The 23902-nt window shown below is 40.1% G+C and overlaps 1 protein-coding gene across 1 annotated transcript in view; it reads right to left on the bottom strand.

The window, feature by feature from the left end:
• The window catches only part of LOC145987836 (uncharacterized), a 524248-nt gene that overhangs the window by 116028 nt on the left and 384318 nt on the right, over window positions 1-23902 (bottom strand). The window lies entirely within an intron of this gene.

Genomic DNA, 23902 nt, shown 5'->3' on the forward strand with positions numbered 1-23902 from the left:
CACCTAGACAGGATTGTGGTTTAGCGCAGCCCCTTCCCCCCGCTCTATCAAGCACAGACATTTTATGTGCGTACTTCGATATTTTCTACTTAAGCCATGGTTTGTGACATTTACATCCTACAAATTTTGAAACGAGGAAACAAAGATCGACTCATTAAATAATATATAGGTTATATTTAAAGGTTCTTATTTAAGGATATTTCAGTTGTCTTACTGTCTAAAGAACATCTTAAAAAACGTATTAATGAAAATTCCAGCAGCGTGTTAATGTAGCTATGCCAAGTGTAAATGTCTCTGTCGCGTACTATTAAATATAATTTTCGTCAGAAATTAATTATTATTATAGACTATTATATAAATATAATAATTTGCTGACGTTTCCTTGATGACTGTATATCGATTCACATTGATATTTCAAACTTAAAGAACGGATGGAGCCATGCATTCTAATCTCGCCCAGGGCCTCGCGATATGTTGCTACGCCACTGTACCTAAGATTTTTGTAACTTCTCAAATTAGTTTCATTATTATGTCAAACCAACTAAAACACATTTTCCAAATTTGTTTCGAAGGTCTTCAAATTGGTTTGTGTGTCTTGTTCATTTTATGTCAATTTTCTGGTCTTGAAATCGTAAATCTCTTCTCGGTTTCATTTTTACGTTGTTCGTTTGTTGGAATGTGTAAGTAGCATTGCCTGCTATTTGCACCCGTATGAAGATACAAGCTAACAATAATTATATTTTGCATCGTATTACTATCAATGCGGTCTGTAGAACTAGATAACTAGCAACAACATTTTTTTGGTACTTGGTACAGAGTCTAAAGAAAACCTTGCTAGAAGGTTGAAACGTTACGTTTAGTTTATGTTTTAAAATAAAATAAATTTCTGCGTTGGTCAGCATATTGAATTTTTCACATCATAAGAAACAAGGCTAACTGGTGTTATAACAACATGAGCGAACGACGATTTGTTGAAAGAGATGACAATATTCAAAAACCTTTTATAATGCAAATTCTGATTTCATGTTCCATTTTATGGACCATCGTGCCTTAGTGTTCAAGGGGGGGGGGGATCTTGAGCAACTAATTCGGATATTGAATTGGCAAAATTACACCAGAGAGAAAATCTGTTTGATTCATTTATTTGGTCAATTTATGCACAATAAGGCTAATCGGGACTGGACTATAGTTTAAAGTGGGATCCGAATCACCATGTGCCTCCACCTGGTATCGAACCCGGTACCCCTTGATTACAAGGCGACGACTCTACTACTGCGCCCTAGGGGAACACTCCCTCAAAAAAGTATAATGTAGAACAATCACCAGTCACACAAAGTTCTAAAATATTTACGATGGCACTTTTTGCGAAACTAGGTTCGTACTCCTTTACAGGTGTCAGCAGTGGCGGTAATTAAGGGCGGGGCCGAGAAAGTGCAGTTGACCCTCCCCCCGACTTTTTGAAACTTTTGCACCACGCCAACCTCATGTATCAAGGGAAATTAAACTGTCCTTGCACCCCCCCCCCCACTTTTGAACCTTGGCCCCTTAGTTTTGGAACCAAATCGCCGCCACTGGGTGTGAGTGATACAAATGTTTTCTAGCAAGGAATAAATGTCTGCAATTTCAAATTGATAAAAGTGATGAACATTTTAAGTGCGCCTAGAACAGTTTAGAATCTAATAGTTGGCAACGGTGACTGCGTGACTCATGTATCTGGAGACGGTGCAAAACCGGAATGAGCATACGCTGAAGATAAGCGAGCTTCGTCTTGCAAGGCCTTCCAGTTACCCGTGGGCTTTCGATGCTTGACGGGTCAAAACTCAGGTATATAGTTTTACTCGCCCGCCCGACCAGCCAGGCGGGCCTAGTAAGCGATTCTGACCGATATGCAGCCCTCTGAATGTAAACTGTTCTTGCCCCCATCACCCCAGTTTTGACACTCAATCTCCGCTACTGGTTACATGGATGAGTGGTAGCATAGTCCTATCAATGATTTATTCCTATGTAATTGTCACCAACATTTTATACAAATGTTATAATTTTGTTTACAGTTAACTGAATTATGATTCTCACTATATGTATATTTTATTACTCCATACTATGAAACATAGGAGCAGATTTTTGGGGGAGGGCTAGGAGGAGGGCAAGGCACCCTCAAGTTCCTCAAGAAAGGCCTACTGTGAGTGAGTCAATCTGTCTCGCCAAAATTTATTTCAGGTTGACAGTACTGATGAAAATGATTTATTGAAATGACTTGTAAACAATTTGAAGGAACATGTGCTTTACTTTTTATACATCCTTGATTTCGACAGAGTGTATATTACAGCGTTAATTGACAAAATAACATTTATATTTCCAATCAGATTAAAATTGATACATTGAGATCTACATAGACTGCTCTTTCAATTACCGTTGGTTACAAGTTTTTATATCGGATGCAGTGATTATATCACAATATGCTCATACGGCAAGAGCTATTTTCCTGTCCGCCATATTTGTTCGACATAGATATACATTTTTCGTGTTATTCAGGTAGGTCTAAATTTACAAACGTCCAACTTTCCACTATTTTATTTTTCCAAGGTGTAGAGAAACCTAAAGGGACATTCCACGAAAAGTGGTCCTACTCTATGTAAATAACAAAACAAATTAATATGGAAATTATTATTGTTTTAAATTGCATTATGGTTTAGATGTTTGTGAGTGCACATAATTTGCACATTTCGACAATAAAAGTTACCAGCAATGGTGGCGATTGGGTTCCAAAACTAGGGGGGCAAGTGTAAAAAGTGTGTGTGAGGGAGGGGCAAGGAGAGTTCACAAAGTACTTCATAATTCTATAAAATCAGTTCATTGTGAATATCTTAAACCAATCTCATGCCTAGAACCTTAACGTTTATGTGTAAAATGTCAAACGTAACGTTGGACTGACCCTAAAATTCAACTGAACGTTTGGATAATAAACCTTTTCGATTAGGCCTCATCTCCAGGAAAGTATCAACTCGGGGCAAACCCCGGGACATACTAACCTGTTGGGTGAGATGAGTCAAGGCAAATGGATAATAAACCTTTTCCTGCTTCCACAAAAATAGGCAATAGTTAGGCTGGAGAGTTCAATGAACAAACCAATCTCTAACTATGCACTGGTGTTGTTGAACATTATATCTGCACCAAGCATAGAGAATACGAGTAATAGTAAAGGTAAATTACGATCAAACTTTGAAATGGCATTCCACATATTACTAAAAGTCAAGACATACTCGTATATAAAATACATTATTATTACAACTTTCTATCGAATATCAGTAGTACTTTGCAGATACCCATGGTTTTATTTTAGTTGCGAAAATGTTGTTTCTTGTTTCGCGTGCCATCTAGTGAGGTAATTTATGAGAAAACTAAGGCTTGTTTTAAAGATTTAGGTTACATGTAAGAATTTTCATTGTGTGTAAATGCATTCTCAATTAAATTCCTATTAGTTTTCATGTCGCTGTAAAATACTTCATAAATTCATAGTCCGATAGAAGATTCACAACACCATAACAATGAACTGCAATATTTTTCTGCATCAAATTGTCTTAACGGCAAATAACATTCTAAAGCCTGCTTTGTCGCCAACCCAAGCGCTAAAATTGCTTTGAAGAGATAAGTGCTCATAAATATCCAATCCGTACGAGATCCTTTAAGGCTAGTAATTGCTTTGACGCTCGATAGATGGCGCTGAATTGGAGCTATTTGCACATCATATTTCCATCCTTCATCGGATCTTACTAGGACATCGCTACAAAACAGTTATCGACAATCTTCATACGATCTCGTAAAACCGTATGAAAAATGGCCGTTTGTAAGACATAAAAGCAACGAATACCTATTTTGAGCAGGTCCTGTAGATGGTTATGGTTAACGATCACACAATATCATAGAATAATGAAACCAAGGAAGCTGAAATTATGAATTTTGATGAAGACAATATGTTAGCATGGAGTGAAATATTCAACATCGCAAAATCTTAGAACAGTTCATATATTCCGAATGATTCTCTTGTACGATTTGGTTATGTAAAAACAATTCGTTCAGATCATTCGAATTATCGACGATTTTTCGGTCAAATGGAACTTTGCAAGTAGGTTCACCGCAGACACATCGAGACAGATATATTTCTACCGCGCATTTAGTGCACATCGAGGTGAAACTCGATGAACTACAAAAAAAAAACAACTCCAAATGTCAATACTGAAGTCAATTATGAAAGTTATCATGTTTGCAATTTGACCATACACTACGGTATATTTTAAAAGTTTCATTGAAACATTATAGCAAAGCCATAAAATTCCAACATCAATATTTTGTCCGCCATCTTGAAACACGTCTAATTCGGCTTAAATGCAACATCAAACTAGTTCTCAAAGGTTTCTATTCTATTGTATGTCCGCTGTAAGTAAGCAGGCGATGTAAACAAACCATATGGCTTCTAAGAAATATTACCGGTTGTTTCAATGGAACGTGAAACTTGGATGTAGGAATACCTATAGTGCACATGATAAAGCTATATCATTCAACATAATTAGCTGCAACATTAAAGTTGTGGGACCTCATATTTTGAGTTGCACAGGTACAACAAATGTATTCAAGGGCTAAATAACATCAGAACAAACACACAGGAAAGTAATTATTTGTCAGAAGTCAGCAGGTTGATTACGTCGCAAAAGGGTAGACGACAGGCAAGAAAATGCGCTGGCAACTCTGACTTTCACTCCTCCTCACATGTTTCAGTTTTTTTTTTTTGTTTTCCATATCACACCCCCAAAATTTCCGTCCGCACCCCTAGATGATTAATCCTGATGCCGCTGCTGGTGGTGGTGATTTACATGCGTGTGGACAAATACGAGACACTGGTAACAATGGATTGTCTAAAACAGAACTTGTAGATTCTTGCCAAATGCCAAGGAAGTGCAAGTGAACTGTTTGAAGATGACGCCGACTTAAAAACCGAGGCAGACACAACTGCTTGTGAATACCGATATTGGTTTGCACTTACAGAATGAGGTACTATATATACTCTGTAAGGCATAACTTCTTCGGCTTCCCGCGCATCGCTTCCACTAGACTTGAGCGGTGTTGCCAGTGTTAGCGTCGTCTGCTGCGAAAAAAAGCAGAACAGCTAAGCCGCGCGTCAGGCTAAGTTTGCAGCAGGTTTTATGTATCAATCCGCGCGAGAACTGAGCACAGAATCTTCCGTGCCAGTCTTCCCTCAAACGCCAAGCTGCTTTACATCGCAGACACTGAGAAAATCCACAGTATTGTCAACCGCACAACACATCAAAACCCGCATGCATGTCAAGCGGAATATATTTGTGTTTCTTTTTGTCTCCTGAAACATAACATTTTAGAAGTACTTTCGGCGCATAAATTATTTAAAACATGTGTCATTACTTAATATAAATGCGAAATATCTTCGAAACATGAGAGCATGTGCATGGACGTCCGCAGGATTTTTTCCAGGGAGGGGCAAGGAAGGTATTTTTTCCCAGGGGTGCGAACAAGTCACATTTCCCCCCAAAAGAGTGTAGTTCCCTAAAAAACATTGCTTAAATTTGAATTTATGGTGTTAATGCAATAATTAACACATATTATTGTGGCTAAAATGAAATTATATGTGTGAAATATACATAATTTTTGGTTGACTTTCATTTTACAGGGGGGGCACGGCACCCTTGCCCCCCCTTCCGGACGCCCATGAGCATGTGTGTATATTTCGAGCACGCAAAAATAAAAATAAACAAAGATATAAGTAAACAACGACAGGCCCTCTTGAATTTAATGACAAATTATTGTTTTTGGTATATAAAAAAATACATTTATGAAAACCTTTGTTACTGTAAGACACACGCACTTTAAGTTATACCAGCAAAAAAAAAAAAGCGTGATTTGTTATTGGGGATATATACAATCAGGTGCATTGTCTGCTGCTATTACTCTGGTTTCAATTTATGAATCACTTCACTAACCAGGATTCAAATCTTGGTCTGTCCATTTCTTGCTAATCATCCATCCCTTTCTTTGCACGGAACAGTAAATATATGCGCCTTCAACAAAGACGTCATTGCCGCCAGTGGGTGAAACAATAAGCCTCCCCCTTCCCCTCTCCCTTTCTCGTCGGTTTCTTCAGCCCTGGCGGTGGTTTTGCACGGTGGTATATATAAAAAAATCAATATAACGCTCACGCCCCTCCCAGAGTTAAAGCACGTCTGGTCCAAATAATAAACAGGTTTCTTCTCACGGGGCATCTTTTAATACCGGGGACATTCTTTTGTCGTCAAATAACAAACAATCGTTTCCTCTTCCTAAACTCAAACCGCAAATCATTCAACATCCGGGATACAGTTTGTGCTCACATTGACGGCAAATCACCTCACGCCCTGTTTTACTTTGACCTTGTTTCCGTAAGGAGGATTAAGCATTTTAAACAACTTGCTTGATTTGAAGAGTTTTTCCCTTCGGATGAAGCCCACAATAACACTCGCTGAACAGGAGACCTTGATTCAGCCATTCTCGCCGCTGTATAGCACGATTATTAATCACAATAAACATAGGGTTAAAATAGTGGGATGTGCAACACTGATATGACGGATTCCACGCGCTCTGCAACGTATTCAGTCTTGCTCGACTCGCACGTGGGCTTCAGCGATTCTTCAGCGCAATACAAACTCCAGTTGGCGAATCTGCGGATCCAAGTTCGTCTGCACAGTGATTGCATCCGATCAAGTCCACACCTGCTAATGGATGTATTATTTTGTCTGTATTTTACAAATGAAATAACTGTTTTCTTGCAAGTATGCAGTTGTGTCGGAATAGAACCCGTCTCAGTGGAACTATATTCTGCGCGCACGTTTGGATCTACATATGCGAAAACCTGCTGCAAGGTTAACCTGACGCTTGGCTTACACACATGTTTTACAATGAAGTGCAAGTTCCCATCGCTGTTTTTTTAATAATATTATAATATCTAACCGCATGCAAAGTTATTCAATAAATGGGACCAATTTGTACAAGTAAGGAAAGGAAATAAAGAAAATACGTATTACGGAATCTCAAGCGAGCTGGACTCACATAAAGAAATATCAGTTATCCTGATCAACATAAATAACGAAACTGCCTTTGGAACTGAAAGAGGGGGGAGGGGGGTAGTTTGTCACGGAGGTAAGAGGATTTCAACACGTTGTTGGCAAAGATAACGGAAAAGAAGAAATACCTCAACACGCTAGAATTGAAACGTTCGCAAAGGCCAGGACACTTCCTTTACTTAACGATAGAATGGCGGAATTAAGTAACACACATCAGCACCACTGCTAAGAAGAAGGGGCAACAAACAAAACAGAATCATAAATAACTTAACATCATATTTGATTACTTCACATACCTCATGTTTCTTCCAAACGCTGGATTCCTTCCATATCATCTCCACTGCCATCTGATAAAGTTGATACGTCAGGAAACTCCGGTTCGGACTCACAGTCAGACGATAGGGAAATAACAGAGTTTCCGATGACTTCATCCAGCACAATGTCCTTCTCGCGGTAAAAGTTTTCCCTCTCAAGTGTATTAGCACAGGCCTTTCTCCAGTTTTTTTCACTTACATTACCCACTGCTTCTCGGAATAAATTTTTGACGTCAGAAATCCGAACATAACCTTTGACTTGTCCCCAAATAATTTCGATCGGATTGAGGTCGCACATGGACGGAGTAGGGATGGCCAAACGGATCCTGATCCGAAAGTTCCGGTTCCGAAAATCCGGATCCGGATCCTAGAGTTTCGTATCTCAATCCCATTATAATATTACCACACCTTAAAAGGTATTATGATCTTCGATTACAAAGACATTTTTCATTAGTTAAGTCCTACAAGAATTTTTTTCAAGTGTTGTTCCTAAAATACTTTGCTACGCATCGGCTAACACACTCGAGCACAAAAACAATCTTACTTGTTTAACATAAAAAGTCAGAGGTGATTTTGTAAATACCATTGAAACGAATATGTATTCATTCGAATGTATTGGAAATGAAAACACACATAAATGTGAGACATTCCATTCCAGGATGAAACCTTTAACACATATAACAAGATAGAAATGTTATACAAAAATTATACAATTGTTCTACAGTTACAGTTTTACAAATTAAAATAATACATTATAATATATGCAGTGTTATATAATTACAAAGTGTAAGACTAACAAGGGAGGTTATCTAAGTGTCCCCCTCCGATTTCCATGAAACTTGTCATGTGTATAGTGGGGCCCAATGGAAGAAATACGTGTTTTTTTGTTTCAGCTAAAGAACGGTTTTAGGGGGCAAAACTTCCTCAAATGCCAAGATGAGGACAAATTGAAGTGAGGATCTGACCCCTGTGTCGCCCTCCGATTTCCATGATACTTGGCAGGTGTGTGTTAAACGGGACTAAAGGAAGAAATACGTGTTTTTCTTGTTTCGGCTAAAAAACTGTTTTAGGGGGCAACCCCCCTCAAATGTCAATATGAGGACAAATTGAAGTGGGCATTTGACCTATGTGTCCCCCTCCGATTTGCATGAAACTTGGCAGGTGTATAGTGGGGCCCAAAGGAATAAATACGTGTTTTTTTTGTTTCGGCTAAAAAACTGTTTTAGGGGGCAACCCCCCTCAAATGTCAATATGATGACAAATTGAAGTGGGCATTTGACCTATGTGTCCCCCTCCGATTTCCATGAAAATTGGCAGGTGTATAGTGGGGCCCAAAGGAATAAATACGTGTTCTTTTTGTTTCAGCTAAAAAACAGTTTTACGGGGCAAAACCCACTCAAATGTAAAGATGAGGGTAAATTGAAGTGGGGATCTGACTCCTGTGTCCCCCTCCGATTTCCATGAAACTTGGCAGGTGTGTGTATAAACGGGCCCAAATGAAGAAATACGTGTTTTTTTGTTTCGGCTAAAAATCTGTTCTAGGGGGCAACCTCCCCTCAAATGTCAAGATGAGGACAAATTGAAGTGGGGATCTGACCCCTGTGTGATCCCCTCCGATTTCCATGAAACGTGGCAGGTGTATAGAGGGGCCCAAAGGAAGAAATACGTGTTTTTTTGTTTCAGCTGGAAAGGGTTTTAAGGGTCAAAATCCCCTCAAATGTCAAGGTGAGGACAAATTGAAGTAAGGATCTGACCCCTGTGTCCCCCTCCGATTTTCATGAAACTTCGCAGGTGTATAGAGGGGCCCAAAGGAAGAAATACGTGTTTTTTTCGGCTAAAAAAAACTGTTTTAGGGGGCAAAACCCGCCTCAAATGTCAAGATGAGGACAAATTGACGTGGGGATCATCTGACCCCTGTGTCCCCCTCCGATTTCCATGAAATTTGGCAGGTGTATAGAGAGGCCCTATGCCCCCTGTGTCTTCCTATGCCATATTTACGTGGTTTCGGGGTCAGATCCCCACAGCAATTTCTCCTCATCTTGACATTGGGGGGGGGGGGGCTCTATACACCTGCCAAGTTTCATGGAAATCGGAGGGGGAGACTTAGACCTCCCTTGTAAGTATATTAATTAATTATAAATCGCGCACGCGCGCACACACACTATATATATGTGTGTATGTATGTATATTATATATACTGTATATGTATATTAGCAGGTAACAATATGTTATAAACACATTCTTACTTTCCAAAGAAGCGCATGTGGGATGGCAAAACGGATCCGGATCCGGATCCGAAAGTTCTGGATCCGGATCTGAAAATTCCGGATCCGCGGACCCGGATCCAAATCCAGGGTCCGTATCTGGCCATCCCTAGTACGGAGCAAGCCTAACCACACTCTGACCTGCTCTCTCTGCCAACGTATCAATATCGTACTGTTGAAGTCTTTCTTTATGGCCCTTTATAATCTCGTACAACTTTGGCTTCACCATGTCCACTTCGAAATAAATGCGTGCTCTCTTAACCAATTCTGCATTTCCCATTTTTTTGTATTTGATGTTGGTGCTTTGTTCACAAGTCGGGAATGGTATGGAGCATTGTTCATCACTATGGCAGAATTTGGAGGAATGTTCGGCAAGAGCTGAGTTTCAAACCAGAGCTTGAATCTGTCTGCGTCCATTTCCTCGTGATAGTCCTTGGTTGACTTCGATTTAAATATGAGCAGCGCGTTCGGAACGAATCCTTCAGAATTTCCCGCATGAACTATGATTAATCGTTGACCTTTGCCTAACGGCGTCTTTGGAGGTGCACACTTCCCTGTCTCAATCCACATTTTCCCCCTTTGTGTGATTGGCGTTTACCCACGTTTCATCAAGAAAAATGATAGTTAGTCCTTCCCCCCTAATTGTTTTAATTTTACGTAAATAGTCATTGCGCCTATTCGTTCTATTAAGTACTGTCTACCCATATCATTCTTTTTATACACAAATCCAAGCGCCTTAATCACTTTAGCCCAGGTAGAACCTTGGAAAGCAATGACTTCCCTTGCCTTTTTGAACATATCTTGCAGGCTAGGGATACACTGGTCCTTATAAAACCCCAAATGGTTCTTCGTAGAAGATCTCTATCGAAATTGTCCACGTGGGTCTTAGTGGCTGGATTTTTTTCCCGGAAGTTTTCAGCGGAGATCCTCGTGCATCTGCAGCTTCCTTTTGCTTTAGAATTTTTCGAATGGAAACACTTGATAGGCCTGTACCCTTACAAGCTCTGTCCATCACTAAACTCACTGAAATGAATGGTTCATTTCTTCGATACGCGTCAAATTCCTGTCGAAAAAAAATTGTAAACGTTTACAATCATCTCCCTTCCATCTGAATGTAGCGTTCTTCCTTTCCACAAACTACCGAGAATTAGAACATACATCAAAAGCAAAACACATGCAGCGGCACTTAATGCTTCCATATCGCACAAACACATTCAATCCACCGTCTTCCACCCAAGCGAGCGGTTACTGCAATAGCTACTGACCTACTCAAATTCGCGGCAACGTCGCTCACGAATCAGATGGCATGGTTGGCTCTCGCTAACACTCCTACGAATTTCGACCTTATTGACTGGCGCGAAGCCGAAGAAGTTACGCCTTACAGATAATAGCAGATGATGCTAAAGCTTCATTTTTTATCATTCAAAACAAGCAAACCAGAAACATCTTTTCCGAAAGACCAGACGAGTAAAGGCTGGTTTACATTGGTCGAGTGAGCGGGAGAGTTTCTGGAACGAGATACTGGCCTGTCTGCTCGACTCGACCCTTCTATGGCGAGTAGCTGTTTACACACTTTCTACTTGACTCCAGCAAAGTGGGATAGTGGCTGCAGCTGTTTGGTGCTCTTTTCACAGAATGAACCCATCGACGTCGTTGTCGATTTAAAAAAAGAAGTTCTGAAAAGGTTTACACACTTTTTTTTTTACTAGAAATGAATACTATAAACGCACGAGAACATGTTTAGAAAGAAAACTAACTTCCTTGATTTTTCTATTTTCAATCGTTCTTGGTTGTACGTAGAACGTGAATTCTATATTTTCAATTTTACTTCTCCAACGCCAAATACATAAAGTCCCATATCCTGCACTTATGGCCTCACACGCCCGTAGTTTCTTTTCTTTCTTCCTTTAATCCACACAAATTCCGGCACCAGTTCTAAAATATAAAGGAAAAATTAAAAGATACAAGCAAACTCACAACACTACTCAGAATCAGAAAGCGTTTACATCGACCGAGGGGTCTGTCGAGTTTACGCGCGACTGAAAAAATCGATGGAGGAGGAAGCAACTCGGTCGAGTCGCTGTCCTCCTTGGACAGCCACTCGACTGTCCTGACTACTGGAGCGAGTACTGGCTCCAATACTCTCCCCAGTTGTTTACACGAGGAGAGTAGCTCGCTTGACCCTACTTGCTCCAGCTACTCTCCTGTCTACTCGACAAATGTAAACCAGGCATAAGATATCTTTCACCTGCGATTATTATTACGCTAGCACTAGAACCGGACAGAAAATAAGAGATAATTTGGTTAGGTTACTCGTCTACTTTAGACGCTGTTTATTGTGTACCGTGCTGGTTGTTTGCTGAAAGGGCCTATAAAAACTTTAATGATGCGTGGCGTTACAGTTTGTCTGTCGCCTTAACCATTCGTATGAATTTTTACATTGATTCAAATTACATGTATGTAATTTCCAGGACTGAGCCGATACCGATACTCTTACAGATTCCCACCGATACAGATACCGATACTTGAAAATTGCAATAATTAAAATATCTTCAAAATATTGATCAATATTGGTGTGTAAATATTCTTCTCCAATTATATGCATTGATTTACCAAGAAATTTGTTTTAGAATATTTAAGAATTATATCAGGATATTAAAATAGGTATTATGTAATCCCAAAATATAGTTTTTCGTGCAAAATTGCTTCATAATAAACACAAAGTTTGAATTTTGCATAATTTCCAGGATAATTAGGCGCCGCGAAAGTGTCGCGTAACGGGCTCTGTGAAAGCCGTAATAGTAATAGTATCGGCTGGTATCGGTAGATGAATTCCAACCGATATTTTCCGATACCGATACATCGGCTCAGCCCTAGTATTTTCATATTTCTATAGATATACCTAATATAAATGTAGACGTGAATTAATATTTTAGAAAATAAAGCTTTTATTAAACGAGCATGGGTGCGCAACTGAAAGTTAGCGCAGAGGATGTTAGTTTATAGGTGGGTTTCATGTGACGTCAGGATTGGCACCGCCGCCATGTTTGCGGCCAAGTTGTTTGTCGTCTGCAAGGACGCGTTCGTTACACCTGCGCCAACTGTACGTTTGTTAGTACTGTGTAAAATGTCGGTAACATTGCATAAAAATGATCAAATTAATGACAATGTCGTGTCATCAGGAAATAGCGGTAATTTTTCATTTGTTCAAACTCCTTGCGCAGTCGACAGAGAAAGATATGGAGAAAAAGCGAATTGTTTTGCGGTGTAGATCCATATGAACTGGACGATAACGAAATGAAAAGGGGCCTAAACCTTTGACCAACTGTATAGTTCACGTGTGTTTTTATTTTCTTGACCCAGCTACCTGGAATCAATTTGTTTTCGTATTTATTAGTGGTTAGGATTCTGCTTGAAATATTTAAATCCAGTACAGATTAACTGTAAATTCCAAGGATCCGCAATTATCGTCCCCGTTTCCTTTTAAGGTTTGTTCAAGCGCTGTAATTTAAAATGTTGAGGTGCTCGAAAACAGTAATTTCACTCCTTGCTTTAACAATTTGGGATATACCGGCCTCCGTGGCAGGATGGTTAACACAGCGCACTGGGTTCGAATCCCAGCCTGAGCATGGGTGTTTTTTGTGAGTTTCGCTTTATCAGTTTCAACATATCATCACTCAGCCTCGTCTTCACGATTAGCCAAAACTGGTAGAAAATCGAAGTAAAATAAACCAAATCAATCAATCAATTTGGGATACTTTGATAGCAGTATTTTTTGTTCTGACAGTACCCAAAGCCTACTACTGACACCTTTTCTCATGGATCGAATAACAATTAATAACAGTTTGTGTTAGAACGAAATATAATAAATAATCAAGTACAAACGTGCAATTATCAAGATGAATTAAAATTTGAATATTATAATTTTTATCGTCAAATTTATCGGAAGTATCAGAACCTTTCTACCAGAAAGCAAGGAAACACTATTGCAAGTATGATTCAACACCACTTCGAACCATTTGTTCTAAAAGTCATAGAGAAAGGTGACATATGAACTTTCCTAAGAGGAAATGTTCACTGCACACTCTTTAATGTTTTCGCACCTTCTGTTTTTTCTCAGAAAATTAAAGGATAAACGTGAGATTCTGTTAAACAACCGAAAAACTGCACAGTACCATCATAAACAAGGTTGAAATCTCCCGCCCCCCCGCTTGAATTCCGTATATTTACAAGAACCGGCCTCAATCATGGCTGCTCGATCCCACAATGCAACAGTTTGTGACGTAGGTGAAACACACCTTTAGTTACGCTACTGCTGATATCGCACTCGGATAATATTCTCCTATGAGTTCATAATGGATTCATCAACGTTAAGGTTTATGTACAGTTATAGGACAAAACGATATGATTCGAACCATGTCAGCAAATTGGTCACACATTGACAAATCTCTTCGTACTCCTGTTGTAAGGGCCAAGGAATGGCCTGCGGTTGATACGGAATTCTTTCTTTGTCGGGGCTCTGCTACTCAAAATAGATTACATGTGCGACATGGAAGGTTTGTTTGTAGCCGTGTTTGTTGTGCCGTTAGTGCTTGCAGGAGGTTTTCGGCATGCAAGAGCTTTACATTCGGACACGGGGGAGATGTCAAAAGCAAATGGGAAGCAAATAGGAAGAGCACCGTGCGAAGAATTCTTGCAAAGTTGAAAGCGCTTCTGTGGTGAAGCAGGTGGTGTGGTGAGAGTGTATCGGCACGTGACTCAAAGACAACGTGGCGGAAAGACAAGGCAGAGGAAGGCCCGCTTTAGAGGACAGCATTTTCCTTAGCCTTTTCTAAAAACGGTAGTGATGCTGCTACAACTGTTTCAAGCATTGCCATTGGCTGGTAGCTTTTTGGGGTAGTAAATAATCTGTGATGGTTAGGCTAGGCTAGTTCGATTTGGATCAGTTAGAAGAAGAAGAAGACGAAAAAGTGGTTGTAGAAGCAATACCGACCTGTAAAAACATGTATACCATAACCAAAATGCTACCGTGTAAAGTTAAAAATGTTATGGCATTTCTCAAGGATATAATCGACCCTATTTCCATAGCATAACCAATCAGGGACGACCTCCAGGTCACGAGTGCAGATGTAATGGTTGCCGAGTAAGATGTAAAAAAATGCATCACTTGACAGTTTTAAAAACCGTTAACTATTGAACCGAGTGGAATAACGTTTCCTATGAAAAGGTATTAAGTAGAAATCAATGGCGCTGCTTAAATACATAGTTTATAGTGTGTAAAGTACACTTACCTATGGAAGAATAAATTACTTGTTTCAATTGTAAACACCGAACACTGGCTCATCTTGTATGTCTTTTGTGCTGTATATATTATCTAATGTTCTCTGTACGCTTCGCATCAAAATCGCAAATGTTAACAGGAAATCCTTCCATGTAAAGTATTGTCTGCTATAAAATATGCTGCCAGAATTTTGGAAGCATTTATGCTGGCATGTGTTACATACCTAGGTTATACGTATGTTGCCTTATGGGCATTTTACCCTGAACACGGGGTGATTTGCCCAAATTGACGTTCATCTGTTTATTTTTCTATGGTTCTTTTGCTATATGACTTATAGTAATAAAACTTATAGGTAACAATAGCAAAACATGTAGCTTTCATTTGACATCCTTTTTATTGCGACACTCCTTCATTTAGCGAAGCTATAAACCGCCAAAAAAAGTTGGGCGTATTCCCCCGAGTGCTTCTATCCCGGCCGAAGCAAAATATGCCTGAACATATTTCTATCCAACTTGAGCCCACCCGAATGACTTTCTCTGAAGACGTCACTGATGAAACATCACATGAATATGAGAGTAGGAGAAGAAATTACCCTGGGAAGCGAAATCAGATGATGATTCGATAAGGATGTTGCCTATCGCTTACGTCAGTGGCGAGGCCAAAACAATCTAGCTACTGAAAAAGATCTGTGTTCGATTCCCGACCAGTACATTGTTTCTCATCATCTAGAGTAGCCAATAAGTGTACGAAAGAGACTTTTGCTTTCCAAATACAAATAAAACGAAAGGTATTAACAGTGGAAGTAGGTTACAGGATCCTGTCATTCTAAGTTGATCAATATATGTTACAACTAAGAAATCTTTGAATACATGGCAATTTGATCTGGGTGCAAATTGACGGAAAGAGGATCGTGGTGATTTCCCCCACTTCTCCTAAGCGTCCCTGGCAACAACGATAACTAACTATTCATCCCTGCCAGGAATGACCTTGTCCACAATACAATGGTCATATTTAATATTGTAACAAAAATATTTCCATTCCTTTTTTCAATGTTAATTTTGTTACAATATGATTATCGTTTCGTGCTTTCAAGCGTCAATCGATGTCGACATTTATTCTCAAGAAATCCTTAAAGATATTTTAAATATTGTATTTTCGTTCGTGCAAAAAACCAGTAGGCTATATTAATGTCATTAGAAAGTTCATGGATTTGGAAAATGTACACCATTCTCGCATTAAATACTTGCACAAAAAGACGGAGCTAATGAACTATTATTGGAAGTTAATACTCCACCCCCGACATACAACAACACACACACGTGAGCATTGCCGGATCTACAAATCTTGCCCCCCCGCAAAATATTACCAAAGGCCCCCCCGACATACCTATATACACACACAAGTATATATATCAATATGTGTATGTTTGTGTGTTTATGTATATACGTATATATATATACACAGTCTTTGTGTTTAATTCTGGATCTCATGTTGTCAAAGTCACATATAAGGGCCTAGAGCAGTGGTTTATGTGGCAAATTCAATCAATGATATGATTGTTCAAAATATGTTTTTAATTAGTACTATTTACACATAAAACATCTCTAAATTTCAAATATGTGTTAATTTCTTAACTTTAAACAAGCTAAGTAACCACACTAACTGAGCATTGCAAGTGTTAAATAGGCCTGCATTTTGACTTGGGCGCCGAGGAAAAGTCTTGAGACACTAACGGCGCCGTGAAATGAAAACGTTTGGGAATCCCTCACCTAGAGGGTGATTCAAAAGTCCTTTAACACCTCCTATAAAAAGTAAAGGAGTTAGGCTGGGTAGAAACAGGTTAGGCTAAGGGAGAACCACATTGGTATGTTCCACGCGGACGTCCGCCATATTGGTGGCCGTCATATTGAATTCAATTCAAAATTTTTAAATGTGAAAGGGGTTTATGATATATATATATATATGGCACTGTTATCTCACACCTGGGAAAAATATACATTTGTTACAATCATGCAGTCGTAACTTTTTCCTGATTAAAGATAGTTTGAAGAAACATTCACCTCTGCATTTCTCCTGAAATTCTAGCCTGATTTGATTCCAGTCTCACTGCCACGTGGGAAAACCCGGGGTGGGTGATCTGACATCTTTATTTACTCTTATATCCCATATAGAAAGGAAATTTCTATCTTTATCAATATAAAGTCCATTTTTCCGGCTTTGTCCCCGTAAAAAGCGGATGAAGGGCCCATCCAGTCGAAAATCAAATGGTACTACCTCGGGTGTGGGGTTAAAGGAGGCCGAAGCGTGGTGCTGATCACATCACCTCCAAGATGGCCGACATCGAAAATATGTGGGCCCTACCCCCAAAAACTCTAAATATGCCTTCATGGCATATTCATGTATGCACAGGGAACTTGAAGTTTAATTTTACCTGCATATATTGTATTCGTTTCTATACCACTGAGTAAGTACGTTTTTTTTTACATACTCATATACGAACCCTCTACTATGTCAATGCCTGAGGGGCCCCTAAAGGCTTAATTGTCTCCGCCATGAGGGTCTTCTGCCTTATAGATTGGGCACTGACTTTAACTTTACTTGTATGTGTATACATTTCTGTACCCCGGAGTAACTACGTTTATTTTTTTACATATGCATATACGAACCTTCTACTATGCCAATGGCTGAGGGCTCCCCTAAAGGCTTAATTGTGTCAGCCCCCCCCCCCCCCCGCTATGTGGGGTTTTGCGGCTTGTAGATCCGGCACTGCACGTGAGCAATCCGCCCGTGGCTTCCCCAGGTCACGCACAACCACCTGTTGACTTTTGTTTATTAGTAATAGTATTTTCATATTTCTAAATGCATTTCCTCTTTTCCTCTTACATATAACGTACTTTTCCGAACACATGGATTATCTTGGCATCTTGGAGAAAACGCACAAAAATTTTAGTAGAGCCAACAGCGTAACAATCCATTCTCGGGAAAGATGATTCTGTAAAGAAATTAATGTGCAGTTTTTTACATTATTGTAATGTCTTCTACTCATTACAGTCAACAATAATAATGTGCATTTATATCTTTTTACAAAAGAAGTGCAAATGTAGACATTCCATGTATATAAACACCTAGGGCCAGTATTTGATGGTGCTGTCCTCTGTGGTAAAGTTGTCAGCGTAACGTGCTACGAAACGAGACGTTTAGTTCGAACCCTGTGTATGGCATGGATCTATCATTGCTATTTGTCGAAAGGTACGTTTCACAAGTTCATTTTTCATCGCCGAGATTAACGCAAGAGGTAGAAAAGCCACGTAAAATAACCGAAAGAGAAAGAAGTAGTAGACGCTATACGCCACAAATTCATTAGTTTACTTACACCTGTACCACGACGAGCAAAACCCTCTGGCGTTGTCGACGAGTTTTCAAATCTCCGCCAGCGACGGGAGAGTGGGCGGTGCAATCAGATGCTTCCATTGTTTACCAAAGTGTGCGGCGCTGTTGTTGTCGTTGCCTTAGTCTTTCTCTATCCAGTGTAAATACATGTATAAATAAAGCACATGTTTATTACACTTGCATGAAAAATACAGGACAGGCACGAGCTAAGGGGAATGAAGAGGAGAAAACAAATGACTGTCCACTTTAGTTACCGAGTTTGCCGTGGGAGCTTTCTCTTCTTGGTAGAGCCGTAACCTGCACACTGAACGCTAGCAGAAGCCAGTGGCGTAGCGGCCGCCCCCACAACCTCGCAATGCAGGGGGGCCCGAGGTGTAAGGGCCCCGCAATGTTCTCTCTCTGTGTGCTCCTGAAATTGAACATAATCGAAAATATTTAACACACAGTGTCGCTTATTTAAAAAAAAAATATATTTGCGAATCAGAAATCTGGTTCCCATTAACATATCATATGATGACGTCTGCAATAATAAGCAGTGGAGTATTGTCTCAGCCAGAGGGTCCCGGGCAACTTGACATATGGGTGTCATCCGAAATGCAGAATTAACTTACTTCCTCACAGATGGCAATAGATAGGAAAATTCTCTCGTCTCATACCTTTATCGCTACGCAACTTGTCGCTTGAGGATTTCACCAACCGAACGCTGGCCTGTGCTTCCCGTCATGCCGCTACGATGTGAAATGTTGCTCTTGATTTGCTCGTTTCCAAGCAACATGTGTCGCTTCGGTGTGAAAGTTGCCTTGGACCGAAGAACCCGTGTCGCTTTGGTGTGAAATCCTCGTATCGTTTGTTGCGTGTCGCTTTGGTGTAAAATCTCCTTGAGGAAACGGTGCAGTCAGAGCTTCTGTCCCCACGGTTCGAAAGGCTGCATTGATTACGGAAATATCTCTCAGGATACTATTTATATTATAATAACATAGAAAAATAAAACTCTAGTACACAATCTTACACCTGACGTCCGGAATCACTTTGCGATGTTTCTTCTTGTGTTACGCTTGCTATTTATTTATTAATTATATTTTACTTTTCTTTCCAAATTAATGTCATTTCGTGACTGCAAATCACTCCACAAATATAACTGTTTCCATCAATTCACGTACCGCCTTTCAAGACAAACAAATCTACATAATACATATATTCCAAAAACTAACAAAGCCGCATTACTTTCATAACAAAATTAGCACCGACATTGATCGCACTGCCATCTGTGTTTCTCATCCGTCTGGGGAACCAGTTTCTTGGGTCGTTTTCCACACTACGTTATTCAATGCGCTGTAGTTCGAACCCTGTGTAAGGCATGGCTCTATCATTGCTATTTGTCCAAACGTACGTTTCACAAGTTCATTTTTCATCGCCGAGATTAACGCAAGAGGTAGAAAAGCGGCGTAAAATAACCGAAAGAGAAAGAAGTAGTGGACGCTATACGCCACAAACGCATTAGTTTACACCTGTACCACGACGAGCAAAACCCTCTGGCGCTGTCGACGAGTTTTCAAATCTCCGCCAGAGACGGCAGAGTGGGCGGTGCAATCAGATGCTTCCATTGTTTACCTTTGCGTTGCCAAGATGTGCGGCGCTGTTGTTGTCGTTGCCTTAGTCTTTCTCTATCCAGTGTAAATACATGTATAAATAAAGAACATGTTTGTTACACTTGCATGAAAAATACAGGACAGGCACGAGCTTATTGGAAGCAAGAGGAGAAAACAAATGACTGTCCACTTTAGTTACAGAGTTTGCCGTGGGAGCTTTCTCTTCTTGGTAGACCCGTAACCTGCACACTGAACGCTAGCAGAAGCCAGTGGCGTAGCGGACGCCCCTGCAACCCCCGCAATGCAGGGGGCCCGAGTTGTAGGGGCCCCGCAATGTTCTCTCTCTGTGTGCTCCTGAAATTGTACATAATCGAAAATATTCAACACACAGTGTCGCTTATTTAAAAAAAAATATTTGCGAATCAGAAATCTGGTTCCCGTTAACATATCATATGATGACGTCTGCAATAATGAGCAGTGGCGTATTGTCTCAGCCAGAGGGGCCCGGGAACTTGACATAAGGGTGTCATCCGAAATGCAGAATTAACTTACTTCCTCACAGATGGCAATAGATAGGAAAATTTTCTCATCTCATACCTTTTTAGCTACGCAGTTTGTAGTAAACATAGTGCAGTGTAGGACAGTTATGAATCCAGTAGAGAGATTCAGTTGCTCAACCAGTCGATGCCTTATTGCTACACAATACGTAAACAAACTTGATAATCCATGACGTTTTTTTACCAGTAATATTAGTTTTACACATGATATTTAAAATGTAACTTCTCACCAAATATTTTCAGGCCCCAAGCCTCAATATGAAATTGAAATAAGATCTGAGAGAAATTTCCCTCATTGTCCACGCCTGTTACGTTTTACTTCAAAGGGGCCCAAAACCTCAGGAGGTGAAGCCCAGGGACAATTATCCCTTTGCCTTATGTCCAGTTGCCTCTATTTCGCTACGCAGGGTATACAGCGGATACAGTGCACGAAGTGAAAATTCCTAGCGGCGAATTTCCTTGTTCGAGTTAGGGGAAGAGGATACTTATGCAAATTATCCACGTGGGGGGGATGCTTCATGAATTTTTTCTTAGCTGGGGGAATAGCATCCCCCATGTCCCTTATACTCCCCCCGCCACCTCACACACACTCTTCGAGCACTGATGGTCTATTACCAAAATGGTTCTTGTTTCATGAAAAGTCTTTAATAAATATCAGTGGTCTATCGAAAAGAAATGGCATGGTTAAAATTATGAATTGTAATATTGAGGCGCAGTAACACCAATATGAAATAGTGCCCGTGCGACAACAACCTTTTTTCTTTGGGAGGAAAATGGGGGGGGGGTGTCGTCCAGTCTTTCCAATAAGCATTTCAATGGATGACACATTTTCAGTGAATAAAGTCCCATCGCCGCTTTATTATCTATCTCTCAAAACTGGAGTCCGCTGCTATTTCTTCGTAGCAGATTGAAATTTACCTTTGATGATAAGTCACTCTCTATCAACAATCTACAGGTCCAGTTCAACCCCCATGACTGAAATGCTAAGTTTGTTTTAGTATATAACTCACTATAGGTATTATAAGGCTAATGTGAGCGACTCTTACGTTGAATCTTGGCCTGGCGTACCCAGGGGATGGCTTTTGGGGCTGAAGGTGCATCCACCTCAAAGTCCAAAAGAGGAGTGTTTAGTATCCTTTAAACAATTTCCTCGAACAGTATTTTTTAATGTATGTATTATGTAACCTAATTTGTAAAAAATGTTTTGAACAAAGAATGCAAAGGATCACGAACAAAATATTTGGCTGTGTGAAGCCTCCCCACTCCTCCTCCAAAAGAAAAAAAAGAATTCTGGCTGTGCCACTGCGTTGAAGTAAGAGAAAATATTTCTAATTTCTTCTTCCAGTTATTTAACAGAGACTCAGATCATCCATATTTAGTTCTGAGGAACTATAACACTGATATATATCCTGAGTCGATGACACAAAATGGGAATTCAGAGTATTTGCGGTAAAAGTTAATATATTTTACAACTGAGGGGGTTAGCTAACCATTGTGCGTCCGTCCCACTCTGGAATCTTCTCGACATTTTTTTTTCACTAAGGGGCCCCCAATATTTTACTTGCGGGGGGCCCCAGAGAACTGCGCTACGCCACTGGCAGAAGCTTTAGGAACTGCACTTTAAATATGTAACCGTTAAGAACACGAACTGATCAATACGAGAGCTCCTGCCAAGTCATCGCTTTCATCGGGCTGTGCAATTGAGGAGAATTTTACGAGTAGTCCCGCACAGAGCGACACGCCATCATTCAAAGCGAGAAGGGACGTTCGATGGCTGCTCACAAAAGACTGGAAAGGCTATGATCTTTCTCCCCTTCCCCCAACAACCCCCCACTTTCAGCCGTCCGAGTCCATTCGTCGCTGAAGCAGCCCAGAAGGTCATCATAGCCACGGGCTCTCCTCCACTCCTCTCCACTTGTTGTCGTCAGGAGTGATTTATTCGAGTAAGGGAAGTTACTCGAATCGAGACCGAAGTCTTTTCGCTTTTTTGCCTCTTTGTTGTCGTGCTCTCTTTCTTCCCCCTTTTCTCTTTTTCTTCTCCCCCCTTTTTTTTTTACTTCTTTTGGCGATCCTCTTGAAGTGGCCTTAGGATTTCTCGATTTTTCTAATTCCTCCGAAACCTCGCGAGGAACGTTCTGGCGGAATCTGACACTCCCTGCACGAGCTGTTGCAATCATTTTCATGATTTATAGAGAAATTACAGCGCGAAAGTTCAATAGACCTTCAAATAAAACATGAGGCAGAACTTTGGCCTCTCTGTGCCCTTTTCCTAGCCCCGTACGGTTTCCCTTCAAAGAAATTACCAACTTCGGAAAAGCTTCAATGTTTCGTTACCTTCCATTCCCCGTAGCCTGTTTCGTAACAATGGACTGACAGCTAAGAAATTATCCAACTTTCTTTAAAAGTAGCGATTTCTTTTTGAGTGGTAAAGATTTTGTCACGCCTGGCTTAGATTGATTTTTTCCGCACTGTATTTTCCGCTATTGTGGTATCCGATACCCGTACTCTATTTCTTCGTCGATCTCGAGTTACAACAACGGTATCTTCAGCAGTGGCGTCGCGTGAAGTAAATCGTTGGGTGTTCACACCCAGCGTAAATTATGAGAAAAATTTAACCACCCCCCCAGACCGAGATGGGCTACAAACACATAGAAAATCAAGAAAATCAATCGTTGATCACAATCACAGAGAAGAAAACGCTAAATGTGAGAGACGCTGATTAATTGAGCATACAAACAAGATTAACAAATTGTAAAGTACAAGGAAAAAATAATAAAATAAAGTAAAACAAGAAATATGAATATAATAATGCATATTTTATGAAGACTATGAGCCTGGGACCTTTTCATTTATTTCGATTCAGTGGCAGCGATTGAGTTCCAGAACGGGGTGGGGGGAAAAAGTGGGGCAACTGTCCCCTCGCCCTCCAATCGCCACCACTGTTTCAATTTATCGTTTCCGATTAACACCCCCTCTCCCGTCAATACCCTCAAAAACAAGGAAACATTATTTAGGCAAACAATGCATTTTTTCCAGTTTACATTATTGAAATGCCTTCTTCTCTCCTTATTAAGTGTTGGAAATTATTTTACCTATTCCTAAGAATTAACCCTGCCACCATTTCCACTAACCATGATACCGACGAATTATTATAATTTTTTTTTCAATTTAAATAGCTATGTGTAATTTCACAGTAGCTTTCCTATATTTCATTGGTAAGTCTCTGTCAATGCTCAAACTTCATGATGCGAATTGCAATACGCGATACTTAAAATTATTGTTTTAAAGTTTACATGTAGAAGTTTATAATAATTATAATTTCTTTTCAATAGGAATATAATGGATATTTATCCATACTCGATTACATGTGTACCAAGATAAAT

This window comes from Lepisma saccharinum, chromosome 5 (assembly GCF_977018435.1).
Source record: "Lepisma saccharinum chromosome 5, izLepSacc3.1, whole genome shotgun sequence".
Lineage (NCBI taxonomy): Eukaryota > Metazoa > Arthropoda > Insecta > Zygentoma > Lepismatidae > Lepisma > Lepisma saccharinum.